This window comes from Natator depressus, chromosome 16 (assembly GCF_965152275.1).
Source record: "Natator depressus isolate rNatDep1 chromosome 16, rNatDep2.hap1, whole genome shotgun sequence".
Lineage (NCBI taxonomy): Eukaryota > Metazoa > Chordata > Testudines > Cheloniidae > Natator > Natator depressus.
The window spans coordinates 1,385,939-1,391,412 of NC_134249.1; the positions used below are offsets into that span (position 1 = coordinate 1,385,939).

General features: G+C 52.9%; 1 pseudogene; it reads right to left on the bottom strand.

The window, feature by feature from the left end:
• Positions 1–4,336: 4,336 nt before the first annotated feature.
• LOC141999819 (RING finger protein 223-like) lies at positions 4,337–5,271 on the bottom strand (annotated as a pseudogene).
• Between the last annotated feature and the right edge of the window lie 203 nt (positions 5,272–5,474).

A 5,474-nucleotide genomic window follows, 5' to 3' on the forward strand; every position in this document is an offset into this window, starting at 1 on the left:
GCAGGCCAGAGCCAAGACTAGAATGCAGGTCGCCTGAGTCCTAGTCCAGTGCCTCATCCACTAGGCCACACTGCCTCCTCTCTGGCTTCTGCCCACTGAGGCACAGCACCCCTGTGTGTATAGATCTCAGGTCAGGCATGGGAGCCATGCCTAAGCCTCAGTTCCCATTGACCTGTTGTTGGTCACAAAGCTCTGAGGTTTCAAGATCTGCTTGGGCAATGGTTCCCTGGCTCCAAATACAGTAAAGGGCGGGAGGGGTTCTCGGTGCAATTCTGTGATCCAGAGTGGGGGCACTTTGTGCTGGCCTGAGGGTCTCCCAATCCAGCTCTTGACTCAGTTCCTCCTGGCTGAGCTGGTGGGAGCAGGGAGCTGCACAGAATTGACCCTTTCAGGGCTGGGTGTGGTAGAGAGGTGCTAGGGCAGGACTGGTTCAGACCCAGATGGCCCCAAAGGAAAAGGTGAGGGGCCCAGTAGTGGGGCCACGGACTCTCCATGGCTGCAGACAGGGAAGAGGAACAGGTGAAATTCTGGCTAAGAATCAGTGACCCTTGACCTCACCATGTTTGCTCAGCTCCCTGAGTCTCCCCTGTCTGCCCCCATGAGCAGAAGCTGATACCTCTCCCTCTTCCACAAGGTCCCACACAGCTGCAGGTTCCCTATGCAAAGGGGTGAATGCTGCTGCTGCTGGGATGGGGGCAAAAACCCTATGCGTGCCAGTGCCTCCCTGACCGCAGCCAGGCCGTCTCGACCCCAGATGGTATTCCACCCTGCTCTGGAGGGTGAACAGTGGGACCAGGCAGCCAGGCCATTGCTGGGGAGAGCTGCTGCACTGGTTAGAGACGCTGCACCAAAGGAAAACACATCCCACATAAATCAGAGTCCCACACAGTTCGCCTCCTCCTGAAACTCTGCTGCCTCATTGTGGGGCCGCCAACCCAGGGACCTCAGAGTACGTCACAGACATTCCTAGATTCCAAGGCCAGAAGGGACCAATGTGACCATCTGGGTTGATCCCCTGTGTGACTCAGGCCAGAGACCTGCCCCCAAAATAACCCCTGGAGCAGAGCTTTTAGAAAAACAGCCAGTCTTGAGTTAAAAATTGTCAGTGATGGAGAATCCACCTCGACCCTTGGTCACACGGGACAAGTTTGGGGTGCGGGCTCCGGCCAGTGTTGCTTACCTCAGGCGGCTCCCGGGTGGCAATGTAGTGGGGCTAAGGCAGGCTCCCTGCCTGCCCTGACCCCGTGCCACTTCCAGAAGTGGCCGGCATGTCCAGCAGCAGCTCGGGGGGGGTGGGGGTGGGAAGAGGGGCAGGTGGCACCGCATGCTGCCCTTGCCTGCAGGTACTGCCCCCACAGCTCCCATTGGCCACAGTTCCCTGTTCCTGGCCAATGGGAGCTGCGGAGGCGGTGCCTGCAGGCAAGGGCAGCGCGGGGAGATCTCCTGCCCCTCCCACTCCACCACCCAGAGCCGCTGCTGGACATGGCAGCCGCTTCTGGGAGCAGCACAGGGCCAGGGCAGGCAGGGAGCCTGCCTTAGCCCGCTGCACCTCCGGACTGTTAGCTGCAGGAGAGTTGGCAACCCTATCGTGATCGACTGGTTAATCGTGGAGCCTCCGACAGTGACTGAGACTGACTGTCAGAGGCTCCACAATTGACAAGTCGATCGCGATCTACCGGTTGGTGATCACTGGGCTAGATGGACCTTTGGGCTGCCCTGTTATGGACGTTCTTATATTTGTTCCCCGTGTAGGTACTTACAGACTGTGATCAAGTCATCCCTTAACCTTCTCTTTGTTAAGCTAAATAGATGGAGCTCCAGGATTCTATCACTGTAAGGCAGGTTGTCTAATCCTTTCATCATTCTCTTAGCTCTTATCTGAACCCTCCCCAATCGATCAACATCCTTCCTGAATTGTGGGCACCAGGACACAATATTCCAGCAGCCGTCTCACCAGTGCCAAATACAAAAATAAAATAACCTCTCTACTCCTACTCAAGATTCCCGTTTATGCATCTCAGGATCGCATTAGCCCTTTTGGCCTCAGTGTGGCACGAGCAGCTCATGTTCAGCTGAGTATTCACCACAATCCCCAAATCTTTTTTCAGAGACACTGCTTCCCAGGGTAGAGTCACCCATATGGCCTACATTTATTTCTAGCCTAAGACAGGAGGCCTTGTCTCAGAGGCCCAGTAGGAGGCCTGAGGCCTGAGCTAAAGTAGTGGCCAAGCCCGCTACTATAAAGCAAAGTTAGCAAAAGCCAGGCTGTGAGCAGAAGTCGGGCTCTGCCTGGGTGTAAAGCTCACAGAAACATCACATTTAGCCATATTAAAAATGCAAATTGTTCACTTGCGGCCAGTTTGCCAAGCACTCAAGAGTGCTCTGAATCAGTGACCTGCCCTCCGCATTAGTCCCCCCCGTTTCTGTGTCATCTGCAAACTTTACCAGTGATGACTTCCAGATCATTGATAAAAACATTAAATAGCCTAGGGCAAAGAATTGATCCCTGCGGGGCCCCACTGGAAACACACCTGTTTCATGATGCTTCCCCATTCACCATTACATTTTGCCAGTTTTTAATTCATGTAATTTGTGCAAAGCTAATTTTATATTCTAGTTTTTTAATTAAAATGTTGTGCAGTACCCAGTCAAATGCCTTTGAGATGTCTAAGAATATTACATCAAAACGATTACCTTTAGCAACGACACTTGTAAGCTCAGCCAAAAACAGTACCAATTTAGTGTGCTGGTGTCTATTTTCCATAAACCCACCTTGATTAATCGAGTCCTGTATCAGCCGCTCCATTAGTTTTGCCGGGGATCAATATCACACTGATAGAGCTATAATTACCATTTACCCTTTTAAAATATGGGCACAACATTCGCTTCCCTCCAGTCTTCTAAAACCAGTGTTTCAAGAGGTATTGAAAATCAACATTAATGGTCCAGAGAGCTCCTCAGCCAGTTTTTTTCCCAACTGTTGGATGAATAGTATCTGGATCTGCTGATTTTAAAACTGTCTAATTGTAGTAGCTGCTGTTTAATACCCTCTAGAAATACCTAGTGGAATGGAAAGAATGTCAGCATCATATGACATGCCTACGTCATCATTTCCCTCAGATACAGAATAAAAATATTTATTGACTACTTCTGCATTTTCTGTATTATCATTGAGAATTCTACCATTTCCATCTAATAATGGACCAGTACCATTGAACCATTAATGAACCCTCATATCCCACAAGGAAGCAAGTGTAATTGTCCCATCTTACAGATGGAGAAACTGAGGCAGGCAGCAGCAGTGAGTTGCCCCAGTTCACACAGGCAGCCTATGGAAGAGCCAAAACCAGAACTCAGGACTCCCAGGCCTCTACTTTAGCCATGCACATGTCATCTGCCTTTTACCCTCTCTACTGTAGCTATCTTCCAGGAGCTCCCACCTGCATCTGCCCCTCTGTCTTGCTTGGCGCTGGCTGCCTCAGGCAAATAGAAGAAGTTATTGCATCTGTTGGAGGGAGGAGAGGTTGGCATCTGCTGCATAACCTCCACCCCTGGCATGGAAAGTCACCATGCTGCATGTCCTCTCATCTGGCATTTCAGGAGCAAGTTGTTGCAGCTTCTGGTCATGCGGCAAGGGCAGGCTCAGGGACCGGGCAGGTGGGTGGCATCACCCTCTGTGCCCTCCAGTGACAATCTGCATCTGTTGCATTTGGCCGCTGCAAAGGGCACTTCATGCCGAGTGTGTTTACCTCTCCATTCCGTCGCTCAATGTTAAACGTCCCTGGGCTGTGTCTCCTCCCGTCCGCTCAGAATGGACCAGCAGGCACATTCTGAGCCCAGGAGGCTGGACTCTGTCCCTGCTCTCATCCTGAGCTGATGGGCTGATCTGTATGTACCAAGGCAAAGGGGTTACAGTTATCACAGTACAGAAACACATTGGGAGCCAAGCTCAGCCCCAGCATAAGCAAGTGCAACTCCTCTGGCTTCGTTAGAATCAGGCTGATTTATAAAAAGAAAAGGAGGACTTGTGGCACCTTAGAGACTAACAAATTTATTTAAGCATAAGCTTTCTTGAGCTACAGCTCACTTCATCCTGAATTTGGTCCTTGGGCCTTGGAAACCTTTCCAAGCTGGGCCTGAGCAGAGTCCTTCAGCACAACATAACAGCTGCAGCCAGGCCTCTCAAGGCTGGGGCAATAGCTATGGTCCAGCCCCAGCAGCTCCCCAGCACCAAGCTATCCACTGGGCCACTTGTGGGACCCCTCCGGCTCTCCTGGGCAGGCAAAGGAAAGCAGTAGGTGCACTGTGTTACACACAGGCAGAGGATGGCAAGTTGCTAGAAGCGCTGTGACCTGCTGCTTGGGGCATCGGCTGTCGGAAAGGCCCCCCCTGGCGTTGACCTTCCGGAGTCCTGGTCATGTGGGAATCAGGTATAAGAATGATGGGTAAAACGATCAATACCAGTAGCAGGATAGCGATCCAGAACACAGCCAGGCGACGGTCCCACAGGAGCTGGCATAGCCCCCTGCACATGGACAGGTGGGAGGCATGGTGGATATCTATCAGATCTCTTCCACTGATGTCCCGAGGGGCTGGGTTGTATAATAACTCCACTGTAACCAGCATCTCGGGGGCTTCTTCACCGGCTCTCACTTGACAGGGCAAGGACGGCTGTTTGATCCAGCACAGTCTGTGTCCATCTAGCCAGACCTCCTGCAGGGTCTGCAGCCATGGAGGGAACTGGGTCACGATGTCCATATTGGGCGGGAGTTTGGGGATCCCTCCGTCGGGGACAGGCACTTGGGCTCTGCAGAGAGGGCAGGGGAAGGTCTGGGCTTGTTTCACGAAGACGCAGATCCTCGACAGGCATTCCAGGCAGAAGGTGTGAGCGCAAGGGAGGAGCAGGGGCCTCTGGAAGATGTTGTCGTAGGGGCCGTAGCAGATGGGACACTCGGGGATGGACTGCTGAGGGGTCTGCAGCTCTGTCTGGTTGGGAGGGCTGGGACCCCAGTCCATAGCCAGAGTCTATCCACAGTCCCAGCAGCCCGGAGCTGTTTAACCCGAGGGGCACTTGCCAGGGGAGCAGAGTTGAGTAAGTTTTACCAGAGCCGCCAGCAGTGAGTGAAGCTTTTCCTGCTTCTCAGCCCATCTCAATGCTTGTTGCTGCATGGCCTGGGCTGAGACCCTAGGCTTGGACTCCCTCCTCTGCCCCGCCGGTCGGCCAGCACTGCTCCTGCTGCATAGCCAGCCTGTTGTGAGTTCCTTCGCTTAGTAACTGACATTGAGCTCTAACTTTTGCTAAGCCAGGGTCAGTTCAGTCCCTCCCTCCTCACATAGCAACTCCAGCTCTGCATACACACAGCCAGCTCACTGGGACACAAAGGAGACAGAGGCAGCCCTGGAAACTCAGAGCTCCCCAGGGTGGTGCAGGCATGCTCAGCACCCTTCAGATAAGCTAACAAGTGGCACGGCCC